The 15,618-nt window shown below is 35.3% G+C and overlaps 1 protein-coding gene across 1 annotated transcript in view; it reads right to left on the bottom strand.

Moving 5' to 3' along the window:
• The window catches only part of LOC115451144 (SH3 and multiple ankyrin repeat domains protein 3), a 229,646-nt gene that overhangs the window by 182,202 nt on the left and 31,826 nt on the right, over window positions 1-15,618 (bottom strand). The window lies entirely within an intron of this gene.

Here is a 15,618-nt window from a genome sequence, read left to right on the forward strand (position 1 = left end):
CTTTGACAAAGTAATGACGACGCGCAGACAAAGGTCCCCTCCCTCCCGAATGGTAACAGCCCCGGGTACACCTTGAGAGGATAAGGTATTGTTTGAAGTGCTGTGAGGGATTTTACTCTCAAATATTTGTTCGGATATTATTAGCACAACAATAGGGTTTATGATACTTTTGAAGTTTTGGGTGGAAATAAAAAGGTATTTTGTCTTGTTAAACTTTTGACAACTAATTTCAGTCAATGCAAATTATTTTTATAATATATGATGAGGTGTCCACATCTACTACTACATTGGAAGTTTTATTAACAATAAATGAAAGATTTTGTGAAAAAGTTTTTTCGTCGACACGAAAATCAATTTGATCTCGCAATAAGTCCCAGATCCCCAAAGGGAACTAACTTTATTACGTGAATGGAACCGCGCCAAGCTTTGTAAATAACAGCTATCAATGAGAAGTCTACATTTTCATTAGCTGTCTTTTTGGAGATAGAAATATCTTTTAAAATTAAATAAGATTAATTATACATTTCATACCAAATAACTAACGGTAAACAAATGCAACAAATAAGTAAGTCATAAAATAGAATTTTTGCAGCGACATTATAATTTCAATAAGGACGTATTGTTTCAGCTCAAAATAATCACCAATATGCCCGTGGGATCGAATGAAGATGACAATGCACCGACGTAATACCTAAATACGAGTGCGTAGCTTAAAAGCAAACTACTGAAAAAAAAACTATGAACTATGAACTCTATATTATTGAAATAAATACCTACTAGAAATTACATCAAGATCATTAAGAACAAAAAAGCGCAGACATTTTTTTTTTAAAAATAATAATGAGAACGCCGGCGTCTCTTTAAAAAAAAATAATATTTAGAACGCCGGCGTCTCTTTTAAAAAAAATAATATTTAGAACGCCGGCGTCTCTTTTAAAAAAAATAATATTTAGAACACCGGCGTCTCTTTAAAAAAAAAAATATTCAGAACGCAGGCGTCTTTTTTAAAAAAAATATTCACTACTAGATAGACCAACAAACTAGCTAATAACAAAAGCTAAATTCAAGCAAAATTTCCCCCAAACAATACCCAAAGCCCTCGAGACTGAAATTACCTAAGTGGTTACTGAAAGCGCGTGATTCGCAGACACCCTAGCCTAGCCAATGCGACTCAGATCGCACGTTTTGATTCGACCGCACCCTCGTGAGACAGTCTCTAGTGCTCTACGAGACGTGGTTACCCTGGCGTGAAGTACGCACGTATATTGATGTATTAGGGTGACTTCGGTTCAGCGGGAGGCTGCGGACCGTTGAGTATTACGTTTGAATCACTGAGGCTGAATTATAATTGAATAACGGATATGGTTGGCGACTGAATCGATCGCTCTTATTATTAGGAAAATAAGGTCGTATTTGTAACCTTAATTCAATACACTGGATATCGCATGACAGCTTCGGATAACTAGTATAATAATAATATCAGCCCTGTATTATATACTTGCCCACTGCTGAGCACGGGCCTCCTCTACTACTGAGAGGGATTAGGCCTTAGTCCACCATGCTGGGCTAGTGCGGATTGGTAGACTTCACTCACCTTCGAAATTCCTATAGAGAACTTCTTAGATGTGCAGGTTTCCTCACGATGTTTTCCTTCACCGTTAAAGCGAACGATACATTCACAAAGAATACACACATGATTTTAGAAAAGTCAGAGGTGTGTGCCCTTGGAATTTGAACCTACGGACATTCGTCTTCGCAGTCCGTTCCACACCCAACTAGGCTATCGCCGCTTAACTATTATACTAATGTATAATAATATGACTTCAAGGAAATGTAGTTATGATCATTAGGCCTAAAACGACTAAACAAAGCCAGAAGCCCTGTGAATTTGTTCAATAAGCGTATATCTAGCGATCTTGCACGTGTTGACAACTGCTTGCCTCGCTGAATGGGTCGCCTAAGTTATGTGCAGTGATTATCTTGTGCATATTAAACTTGTATTCGTGTATAAGGCACTTGATTGGTTGGAATTATGAGGGCTATATGAGAGAATATAAAGCGATGAATATTTATAAGGGAATAAAATTAACTTAAATATTAGTTTTAAAGAGAATTTTACGTCCGTATTACCGATTAGTAAATATAATCTAGCAAGTTGGTTAATCACCGAGAGAGAGTAAACTATTGTCAAAACGAGACCGACAATCTACTATAATATTTTGGTAGTATGTAGTATGGATCCATAAAGCGTCCCAAAAAGCCCACGGCCTTTTCCACTAAAAAAATCACATCTAAGCTAAGATAAACTCCATTAAATTATTTCAGCCTGTCTACAACAAACACTACAATCCATTTCAGTTTCATAAAAAATATACCAACTTTGCAAGAGACGCCTCCAAACAATTTGAGTAGCAGCACAATTTCTATTTCACACATCCATCAATCGTCGCTCGGGTAGCCCTCAATACGGCGCGGCGTAGCGTGCCGTTCACACTGGCATGGAAACGCCGCGGGCGAACACGGCCCACGCAACATGCAAACCGCCCGTCCCCGCGGGCTAACGCATGTCTTCCCAATGCTCCGATGCGGATATTTGTATTAGAAATTTGATTTATTTATGCGCGTTGGAAGTCATGTAATTGGGTGCATTGTTTGTTTTCAGTCTGCTGCTATACTGCTTATTTGTGCAATGTGTTTGTTATAATATGGATGGTTTTTTTACAGCGTATTTATTCAAATTGAATTCACTTACTCCATTCAATAGAATTTATATTCCAGCAAATCTATTAAGCAGAAAATATAGTGAAAAGTTGAATAGTTGTTTACATGTAAATTCTAATACAGTTACCAGCTTGTATAGTGAAGGCGACGCGAACGCGAGTAAAGAATTGCTCTTTGTCACGAGAAAATGCTAACTACGTTCCGCGCGACTACATTGCATTCAAACTCGTTACGGATATGATCTATTTTCTAAAATAAATTATTAAACCGCTTTTCTAAGATACGTTATAAAATGGTGCCGTGTTATAAATTCATCTTTGATTTTATCGACCTATTTACCTCAAACCACACTTATTATTATAGATTTATGATATTTACTTCTAATATTATTGCTCGCAACTTTATTTATTCATTGGTTAGTAGTAGTCATAAGAATTACTTACATACAAAATGAAAATATAAAATCGGCAATTTTTATAGCTAATGCTCGACAATTTGCTAAGGCAAACCCTAAGGGGTTGTACGAAATATCCAATTTGGAATTAAAAACGCGGCGTTTAGCAACACAACATGAGAGCATCTTTACCTCACAGTAGCCCGGGGCGCGGTGGTATAATTCTCAACGACGTCTCGTGAGGTCGACACACGCATACTGTGATAAGTGAACACAGTTATTTCAATGTATTATTAGCTTTTGTTCGTCTAGTTGTACGGGTTCAAACCATAAAATGTGAGGTATAATGCCAGTTGGCTTTATATTGTAGCTTCCTTGATGTTTGTGCAATGCGAGGTCTTTCTTAAATTATAAATATTTTTACAATTAAGCGGGCTTATAAGAATGGAGAGGCATGATTCTTATCGTCATAATTGAAATACAAAATATTGTGCACCATGTCAATTCGATTTCCGATGAAATTCTTATGTTTAATTTTCCTAATTACTTCTTATTTTACGTGAATTTTAGACATTTAAATAAACTATTTGTAGGATTTCTTTTGCGATTTTTTTTATTATTTTCTCCCGACGTTTCGACGACTTTACAGCTTTAACGTTCTTAATTTTCTTTCCCTGTGAATGTGGGCCGTGAAAAGATATTTTCCTTCCCGTAATACACATTTGATATTCATAATTATCTCTTCATTTTAGAGAATACGATGCCTCATACGCATACTAACTGACATCAAAGGAACAATTTCCATTTACTTTATACTATTATAATACACGCACAATTCATACAAACGCAATTTGCGCCTACTTATCAAGTAACAGTTATTAAACCTCTTCGTAAGTAGGTGTACCTGTTACGTAATTGATGGCAGGGACGGAGTTGGAGGATTTGACGGGGGCTTTGGCAGTAGAAAATGGAAGTAAATTAATTTCAGATTACGTAGTGGTAATATTGTCGAGTCATAGTGATTCAGTACATCTGGCACGATTTAGAATCAGTATGAATCTTATTTGAGACAGGTGTAATGATACTTGAGAAATCCCGTATCTTTAATAATTTCTAGGTCATTTTAGATTGCTTGTAAAAGATTTGTACGTAAGTTAATGCTAGTAGTAGTCTAGAGCCTAAAATATATTTTGGAAACGTTTTAAATTTTGTATGCTACCATAATAACCTATTTATGCATCGTTACATATTCCAATAAAATCCCCATTCCCCCGCTCCTGTCTGAACGCGATAAACTCAACACTATCGAACGAATGTTCATTATATTTGGTATGGAGATAGTTTGAGAATGGGCGACATTAATTCTTCAGAAAATAATTACATAATTTATCAATTAATTTGATTTAAACTATACTTTATTTTATTCTCAATTAAGCAATAGCTCAAGGAAGACAACTCTAACCTTACTTATGTTTCAGAGAGTCAAGACCCCCTATCAAGTTTCCAAATACTTCCCTGGTTAGTTAACTGTAACGGTTTGTGACGAAACAAGCTAAATAACGCTAATGATAACATCTGCTGACCAGTTTTAGCGTCCGAACAATGTATTATCTTGTTATTAGATTTGGGCCGCAAAGCGATTACGACGTACGCTATAAAAAAACATTTTAATGGTGTTTTTTAATTATCTTGTATTGTATGTTATGTTATATCTGTCTGTTTTAGCCACTTCACCAGTGTGAGTCCTTTTCCTTAATAAAGTCTCAAGTTGTATAGTTTTCTGGGTTGAAATGTAGCATATTATACAATGTCAAGTTAAAACAAGTTTTATTTAATCTAGAACAAGGTCTATCTGAGTACAAAACTTCATCAAATTCTAAACAGCATTTCATACGTTTAAATACTTACATCTACCAAACATCCAAACATATCCCGTCAAATCTTTTGACGGGAAATATTACCCGTAATATTTTTAATCAGACATTATATTTTAATCCACTTACAATCTTATCAAACACGGGTGCTTTTTCCAAGTACCAAGATTAATCAAGCGCACCAAAGAAAACGCAAAAATATAAAATTCACGTGACCTGAATCTTTTTATGATTTAATTAACTCGTGCAAAGTAATTTTTGTGTAAAGATTTTCTTCGAAATTTTTTTCTTTCCTAAAACCCGCCCGAGGCAAATTAATCAAGCCTCCCTGAAGGCTATAGTGCCCGATTATGGTGCTTTAATTTGCAAGGATTAATGATGTACGCGGAATTGAAACCTCGCATTAGAAACGTAATTTGGATATTCGCTAGTCATTCTTAGAATCCAAGTTGGAATGAAGGGTAAAATTATGATGTGCCCGTTAGAACACTTTTCTTGATCAGATGTAATTTTAGACCATTTTGAGTGAAATCTTTAACAAAAATTTAATAATTGTGGGTTTTTTCAAGTCTTGGTAAGGATTAAATGTTCCCTTAATCTCGCTTATATGTTATTTACATGACTGAAAAGATAGCATCATCTTTTCCTGACACGTCTCATAAGGCCATCTTTAGCACATTCCTATTCAGATTCTATCAAAGCCTTCCTAGAAACTCTCATTCCCTAGCATACTAGTACGAAATAATCACAAAAACTCAAACTATAGTGCAGTCACCTCTAGCTTGCCACAGCACGCGGAAGAGAGAACGCAAATTGGCGCGTCAATTTCGCTCCATTCGCACAGGCATTATCGCGGCTGGGCTGATTATCGCACGCTTACCAATCGGCTGCTATGGTTACGTAAGAAATCTGAATCTAAATTAGAGACATCTGTGATGGGACCACACTTATATTGAGAAGAAGTGTATTAGTTACTATTTGGGATGATTTAACAATGGCTTTTGATATTCAACGTTGTTGAAATTATTAATTGCAACACTGATCTTAAGAAGGATCTATCTTCAATCAAGTGAAAAAAGAAAAACGTCACTCATCACTGTCATTCTGACTTGTAGATATATCATCAATTCAATGTTTGCTGCATATAGATAAATATGGTTGTTAATGAGCCTGCCTATTTTAAATAAATAATATATCGTTAAAATATTAAACGTTTTAGACTTGATTTTGATATAAATGTTTTCACTCCTCATTTATTGTTATAACTTTTTTAAACGGGCGCGATAAAATGACCCCTGATGGTAAACGGAGTGCGGTCCAGGTAGAATGTGAGAGATTACTCGTCGCCAGTCGACACAATTATGCCGGCCTGATCCGGATATTCACAGGTTAATCCTTGAATGCGCCACACGCCGTGATACTATCATACTACCCTTAGTGTGACAAAACATTAAAGATTATTACACTTTTACTTACCATAATCAAAATATAATTGTAAATCTCTACATTATCTCACACCTAGTAACTATATTAATTGGGCTTTACTAACAGACAGCAGATATAAATAGCTCTTATGTATATCTAAAATAGAGCTACCTTTATAATAGAGATGTTTCTCGCTTATTTCAAGAACCATTTCTTGAGATGTTCGAGATGTTTTGTTTTAGTCAAGCCCTCTTGGGCCTTGTGTTGCTACGCGTGTCCGTGGTGTATTAAAGATTTTGATCTTGTTTTACGGCCCTGGTTTTGAGAATACTTAGTTTCTGTGTGGACCTCTGGTTTAACTTTACCTTTGAATTTCTTTACACTAGAGAGAAATAACAAAGTTATGTTTTATTACAGACTAGCTTCCGCTCGCAGCTTCGCCCGCGTGGATTTCGGACTTCAAAAATGGAGCCGGTCGCGAACGTTCGAGAATGTTCGTTTTACGAAGCTACTCGCTAGGTGATTCGCTAGCCTCTAGGTGCCAAGCAAGCCGCCTGCCTGTGCGTTCGCGACCTTATATATATATATACAAAAATAATCTTTATAGCATGATTCAGTATTCACGCATGATGGCTTATTATTAGCGTATTTCATGTATAACTTTGGTGTTTCTATACCGATTTCTATGATTCTTTTTATGGAATATTTAATAATGTTAACTTTTTTAATTAGGGATGACTGAGAGTGTTATAAACGTAAGAGTAGACAAATATAATGAGAAAGCTTCGAACTGCTAAGCTATCGGGAGTTACACGTGTTATTGTGAGTCAACCATAATAGATAGACATATGCTGTCGTGGGATATTTTTTATATAATTTTAAGGAGAACATTTCCGTCATACATGATTTCTGTGTAGCTTTAACCATTAAGGTTGCACACGCGACGGAAGCTTAAAAATGGAGTAACTTCTCCCGTTTTCCCAACATTTCCCTTCACTGCTCTGCTCCTATTAATTGTAGCGTGATGAAAAGTATACTATAACCAGCACAGGAGTATGACAAATAATTGTACCAAGTTTCGTTAAAATCCGTCGAGTAGTTTTTGTTTCTATAACGGTTATACAGACAGACAGACAGACAGACAGACAGACAGACAGACAGACAGACAGACAGACAGACAGACAGACAGACGGACAGACAGACAGACAGACAGACAAAAATTTTACTAATTGCATTTTTGGCATCAGTATCGATCCCTAATCACCCCTTGATAGTTATTTTGGAAATATATTTCATGTACAGAATTGACCTCTCTACAGATTTATTATAAGTATAGATAGATGTACAGAATTGACCTCTCTACAGATTTATTATAAGTATAGATAAACGCAGAAACTGCTGAACGGAATTGAATGTTATTTGTTACATGGATAGACCAAATCCCGGATTAGCATAGAAGCTTTTATCCCGGTCATTTGTTCCCGTACCAAATATTAGATTTTTTTGTTCAATAGAAGAATACGTTAAAATAGCGCTACGGAAGGCCTTAGAGTTACTCGAACAAAGCTTCGAGTATCCCCTAGTGTTATAAACGCGTCACATAAACCTATTATTTCTATTTTACCTTCGGCCTATTCCATTCCCCAGGTGTTCATCTTTCATCTCCAGAACTAAATTACCTGACTATCTGGACCTTACCCAACGTATATTTCGGAAGGAGAGGCAAGTTTTAATTAACTCACATAGTTTAGTGGCTGGAATATCCTGGCGCTCCAGTTATCTCGTGTAAGATGACCGAAATTAATTAAAGTATGGAGCAAGTTCAGTGCATTGCGTACTTTGGAACTGTGTGTGAATGTTTAAGTGTTCGGAAGCGGCGTTGTTCTAAATCGTTTCTTGTAATGTATTTTTTTTTGTAAGTGACCCCGCTGCTTCTGATGGTAAGTGTAGTGGGGTCCAATAGAATGTCGACACGAAAGATTGACTCCTCGGCAGTCGACACAATTATGTCGGCTTGTTGGAACCGGATTACACAGGCTGATCCCGAAACGAAACACACCTACATGGGTCTCTATGGCGGGTTTTAACACCTTGTGTACGGTGGTCGCTATCCGGGCGGATATAAAAAATATCTTACCACCAGCTAGCCAAATTGTCTGATTTAGAATTTCATGGCTAAACTACTGATCTGATTTTGATTTAATTTTATCTGGAATAACCATGATTTCTAAAGTAAAGACATTTGTGTTTTTTTAAATAGCTTTTGTTTAAATATCACAAACCGTACTCCACGATGGCGAAATTAGTAAAACCTAGTAAAGACAAGCCTCTAACTAATTATACTGTAAGTTTTCACAAGGCGTCGTTTAAACAGTGTGATAATAAAGGTTGAAGTTTCCGTGATAAGGCTCACAAGGAACCGATGCTGTCCGAGGATCTCCGAGAAAGTACGAACTACGTATCATTAGAGTTAATTTGTTTTTAATTTAATGGCCAGTAAAACGGGAGTGAAGACAAAGTTCTGCTTTGTAGCTGTTTGAAAGTGTTGGTGCGTTAAAGTTTTTTAGGTATATTGTGTGAAAAAGCAATTCATTTTGTATTTTGCAGTAGTTAAAATTATTTACGATAGTATATTGGCTGTTTCGTTGATATGACCATTTTGTTACGTATTTATGTATGTTTAGTAAAACAAGTGATGGTGTTTCGGGTCTTATTGCTTTGGTTGATCTAGAGATACAAAAGTATATTTTATTTTGCTGCAAAACCTGAGTCGCAATTAATAGTTTATTATGCAAACATATTTCCATACATAGTATACTGAAGGGTTTATTCAGACAAGGTTCTTACAAGACGACAGCGCACTTATCTATGGTAAGTGACATGATCGAACATCAATGGTAAGAACATCCAAAAGGAGAATGCCCATTTTTATATGAAAGTTGGGCTACGCTTGCGTCTGTACAAAACCTTCACTAAACTATGGGGAATATATGCTAAATCTCATACAAATTGAAAACATTTGGATATTCGACGAGAGTTCGGAGAAATCAGAATTTTTATAGCTCGGTTATTTTGAGGTTAAGTATGGACTGCAATAATGTACGGTAGAAAGTACCTACATGCCTAATTAAGTTCAATATTGCAGTAACTACTTGTTATTGCTATAAACAATTATTAGACATTATTTTTACTTAGCTTTAAACGCCCTTATAAGAAACTGATAACATATCTGATAAGGCGAAACCCCAATAAAGCTTTTAAGATAGTATGGCAGTATATTAGTTTTTCTACCAGAGCATATGCTACCTGACCTTTACTGTACATATTTTTTTGACTTACGACTTATTCTATTACATGGATTACTTAATCGTCATTTTCATCTACCATTATCTCTCTCCAATATGGTATCAACACATATTGTAGAATATATTCAGCTTAGTTTTTATGACCGGTCGCATGCCTGACGCCAAACCTCTTTGGAGGATTCCGATCCCAGGCAACTCATGTTAGAAACAGCGAGATAAAATGTTGCTTGGCCTATTGGAAATCGAACCCAAGAACTCACTTCACAGCTTCATTGGGCTAATCATTACTTATCATAGGAAAAGAAAAATAAAAGAAGCTATAATACGAAATCCAATGTATATTTTTATATATATGTGTATTTTTGACAGAGGTATTTTTTTTTGGCTTCCCAAAAAACAAACAAGAACTTGATGTAGCCGCAGCACGCTCATATACTGCTGAATGCTCATATACTGTTGTTGTTGTCAGTGAACCTCTCTATTAGCTTATCTCCAGCAGGCAGCACAAACTGATTCGAGCTTTGAAACCTAAAAAATATAAGTAATGTAGAGGTGCATAAAACATGTTCAGATTATTATTATTAAACTGTTTTCTATAGCTTTTGAAAGATTTTTCCCACACTGTGGGTATGTTAATAATAATTTACATAACTTACAAACTGGACAGCTCCAAGAAATATACTAGTCGTTGCTGTGGCACCGCAAAGGTGCAGTTAATACACCGCCGGGATATGTCGTTTCGATTAACTGTCCTGGGTCTAGGCTCTGGACGACATTGTGTTGCTAACTAAAAGCCTTTCGTCTCAAAGTTCCACACACACATTATACACCTTGTTTCTTAACAGAGGATTTCTCGACTCAACATTTAAATACATAAGAAAAACACTCCGATCTTGAGTAAAATATTTTAATAATGAAATATTTTCATTTAAACAAATCTGAAGTGTCAATGTGTCATTAATTTCAGTTGGCAGTGTATTAAAAATCTGTACCCATATATTCATTAATTAATAATAAAATCCAGACGTTTTAGCTGACTTTAGTATTCCTGTCAATGCAAGTACAAGACGCCATTTGTTTGTTTTTGGAAAGATTAATATTTTATCTTTTTTTACCAGCTTTTTGAAGTTTGATCATAATTATTAAGTAAAATATATATTTTTATAACAATATTTTTGTTTAATGAATAATATATTTAGTCTATATATTATAGATTCAAGTAAAAGCACATTTATTGTGCATATTTACTTTTTTATTCCAATTAAAAAGGGAATTAGTTATAAATTGGTATCAATTCGCCATATTGGCAGTCAATTATCCGGTGTTTCATTTGCAACAATTAAACAACTTTTTTTTTCATATCTTTAAAACCCCCATTTGCTTTCAACTGAAATAAATACAAATAAAATACTTAATAAATAAAATTATGATTTTTCATCCATATTTGGTTAAGACGCATAAGTGTCGCAAAGATAGCCTGGTTTTGGGCATTGTCCTTTGGACCAAATAGCAAGCCATGGTTGCACTGTGATCGTCACCTAAAGGCATTACACTGTTAAGACATCATATTACATAATTTTAAGTCTCATCTCTAGTAATTACACTGGCTATATCTGCTTAAACCCTTAAAGATAAAAATATTTTTATTCCTTGTCTGATGTAGCTGACATATTCCATTACCCACGTCGACACAAATTACTAAAACACGTGGGTGTTCCACGTGTCTTGATCTTCCTATATGAAGTTAAATATTATGTCGCTAATCTATCCGACTTGAATTTTACTGAAATTGATAGTAGAGATTGCGAACAAAGACAAATATCATTCAAATAGCGAAAAAATATTTCGGTTAGGGGATTTTTATATAAGCTTCTGTGATCGAAGATAGTCTTGTTCCTAAGATGGCCCACCTTGCAAGTGTGTTTTTGTGTTGTAATGCAAACACATACGGTTTTCTGTTAATTCTTTTTTATTACATTTTATAATATCTAGTGATATAATTATATTTTTTTATATATTATTTCACGAAACGATTTATACAAAATTTAAAATTAAGTAGACCATCAGTGTTTCCGTTACCTTACATAATTGTTAACTGGAAAGACTCTTTATAAATATAATATCTTTTGGCGTATTCATTATATTCGGCGTCTACTAGGGACGCCTTCTTTATTATAGGAGTGAGGCCTCTAGGCCACCACGCTGGCGTAATGTGGGTCAAAAAATTCTATCTAAATGTACAGCTTTATAATGTGATAGCTTATATCTGCTATTCTATTTCAAGACCTATATGTTATATAGGAATATATCTAGTAATAAACAAGATTTATAGGTTTTGTTAAACTTTTATATAACTCCAAAAATGTGCGTCACAACTTAAAATAATGCTTCTAATTTCCATAGAAACCGCCTAAGTTATAAGTCTCATTTCCATAAACAAATAAGAGGACTCAGGCGTTAATAATAAACCACGACGTATGTTTTTCGTATGTGTGTATAATTCGACTTCCATGGCGTATAATGTATGTAAATATGCCAACGATTGAACGAACGCAAGAGATGGAAAAAACGTAGTCATTTTAGATATTCTAGTCATCTGAGATCGGGTATTCGATTCTCTGTTAAGGAAAATAGTTTTAAAGATTCATTTGGTCTTTATAATAATATAATAATATCAGCCCTGTGTTATATACTTTTCCACTGCTGGGCACGTTCTTCTTCTACTACTAGGAGGGATCAGGCCTTAATCCACCACGCTGGAGTATTGCGGACTGGTAGACTTCACACACCATTAAAATTTCTATAGAGAACTTCTTAGGCATGCAGGTTTCCTCACGTTGTTTTCCTTCGCCGTTAAAGTAAGCGATAATACACACATATTTTTCTTTAAAAAGTCGGAGATGTTTGCCTTTTGAATTTTAACCTGCGGACATTCGTCTCGTCAGTCCGTTCCATATTCAACTAGGCTATCACCGCTTAAAACATTTGGTCTTTACTGGAGTGTAAATAACGTAGATTTAATTGTTAAGTAACAATTATAAAGGCGTGTAATTTTAATATACATACGTGGAAATAAAATGCGATTGAAGTACAGAAATTATATTAATGAACGACAATAATGTAAAAACTTGGCTATATCTGGATAAGGACACTAATTATTTAATACTCTAATTGTTTGTCCAGGAGCGGAGTATTAGTTTCGTAGGATGATCAATTTGGTATTAACTGATTGTTATTTGTAATTAGATTTAGCATTTTGAAATAATAAATGCGCATATTGCACAATAATTTTAAGTTCATACCTATTTGCAATTAAGTATTGTTATTCAAAATAAAATATATAGAACCTAGCGTAAAACTAAACGTAACATTTAATTGCTGATAAAGTTTAGATTCAAATAATTTGGAGCCCGTAAAACACTACCAATTACGTGTCTGACCATTGTTAAAAACTTTAGACCTAACAGTTTGGACTGTGGATTTTAGTTAACCTACACATTGTTACACCAATATATCCATAAAGTAGACGAAATAAGGTTCAAAACAGCGCACTAGATACTTTATCAGCGGCAAATATCAAGTGTTTTATAGTTATTCGCATTGAGAAAGACTTACCGGACCTTGTAAGGGACCGCAAAGGGTCCGATTCGAGATAACTATCGGCATAACTCTGTTAAAGTGGTAGAAACGGTAAGCGAACAACGCGCAACCATTTTAAATAGACCTTTTGTGATAGTAGTTCGGAATTCGTATTATATATATTTATACATACATACATACATAACATCACGCATTTATCCCCGAAGGGGGGGATGGGTTGCGCCTCTGCAACTAGGTCACCCACTTTTCGCCAAGTATGTTCCGTCCCATGATGTGATAGGGGGCGAGCCTATCGCCATATCGGGCACAAATTCCAGACTCCGGGCTGATAGTGAGCAGAAAAAACCCAAATATCACTTTGCCCGACCCGGGATTCGAACCCAGGACCTCAGAGCGCTATTGTACCGGGCATGCAATACAACTACGCCACCGAGGCAGTCCATATATATATACATCTATTGAAGATTATATTGTTTTATATTCTATTCGGACGACCAAGACAGCCCCCCCCCCCCTCTCTCTGACCATATGGACTGCGGTCTACGAAATATCGGCAGATAATAATAATAAATAACCAGGATAAAATCATCATCAAATAAACAACCGGTTTTGATACTTTAATTATTAAGATGCATGGCATGGTTAGGCCTTGCTAAGTCTGCAGCATTCTATGATTGAAACACGTTGAAAAATAATGTATCTTCTAATAATGCAATATGTCTTCATATTTAACCTGTTCCTTTATAAAATATGGTAAATTTTAAATTTACAAGCTAATAGGCTGTTTTATATGGGTTTGTCGACTCCCAAGTCCAATTAGCAACAAGATGCATACATTTTATAGTCCAAGGTTCTAATCAAACTGGATGAATTTAGAGACATATTTTTAGAATGAATTACAAAGTAATATTCTAAGTTTCAAGTTTAGATTTTTATAGCACCCGCATGTAATTGTAGTTATGCAGTTTTTAATGTCTGTTTTTACAGTCTACCTTCATTCTGATTCAATTAAGCTTGGAATGCGAGAAGGATATTTAAAGAGTTCTGGGAAAGCTTCCTTTTTTTAAATACGTTGTGGAAACAATCATTACGAAGTATGAAAGTATTTAGTTTTACATATATTTTTTTTGTTTTGAATGACGAAACGAACTTGCTATTGCTTGATGGTAAGCGATACGACCGCCTATTAACAGTAGAAACACCATCCAACACTTTGAATTACAAGGTATTGTTTGGTATTCCACTGCGCTCGCCATCCCGAGATATATCTTATTATGTCCAGTAGTTACACTAGATACAATGTCCTTCAAACCGGAACACAACAGTGACTACATACTGCTGTTTGGCGGTAGAAATGGACATTGGGGTGATACCAACCCAGGCGGACTCTCACATATAAGAGACCTACCACCAGTGTACCATTCCATACCATGCCATAAATGTAAAAAAGTTTTTTTTCTGATGACTGAATAGAAGGTATTTAAATTAACGTACATATTTTCTGTTCATAAGAATGTCAAATAATAAAACGTATACAAGAAATAACTGAATGTGAATTAACATAAACTCACGCTTAGGCCAAGGGATTAGGCAGAGTACAAATATTGCACTGCATGGCCGAACTGAAAGCGTCCACTTCACTACATCACTACATAGTATAAAACAAAGTCGCTTTCTCTGTCCCTATCTACGTATGCTTAAATCTTTAAAACTACGCAACGGATTATGATGTTTTTTTTTTAATAGATAGAGTGATTCAAGAGGAAGGTTTATATGTATAATAACATCCATTAAATAGTGGAGAAATATTGCACCCGTGCGAAGCCGGGGCGGGTCGCTAGTATGTAATAAGAACCAAACCTATCGCCATAAATAAATATCACGTAATTTCCCGACTACCTTTTTTTCAATGAATTCACAATTATTTATTTTTAAGCGTGTTTCACGCAATGGAGTGTCAACGAGGGGAGAGGTTCTGATTATGGATACATAGCTGGAGACGTACGGCGGAGCCCCTTGATCTCAACCACCACGTGTTCGTTGAAAAAGTTACATAGTTTTTAGTCACTCCGCCCGGGAATTGAACCTTCACGGTTTACGCCGTTTACAAGCCAAAAACTAAACTAAGACTTAATTTAGTTTATAATAAAAAGCTGAGATATTTTTGCACATTTACATGCAGACCGCAAATAAGAACTGGGCTACCTATACGTAATTTTCTCAGATATGTCTGTGAAGTAAATTAAATCTTTTTTATTATATTTTAAGAAAGATTTATTTTAGTATCCAAAAGTGTACA

This window comes from Manduca sexta, chromosome 22 (genome assembly GCF_014839805.1).
Source record: "Manduca sexta isolate Smith_Timp_Sample1 chromosome 22, JHU_Msex_v1.0, whole genome shotgun sequence".
NCBI classification, from domain to species: domain Eukaryota; kingdom Metazoa; phylum Arthropoda; class Insecta; order Lepidoptera; family Sphingidae; genus Manduca; species Manduca sexta.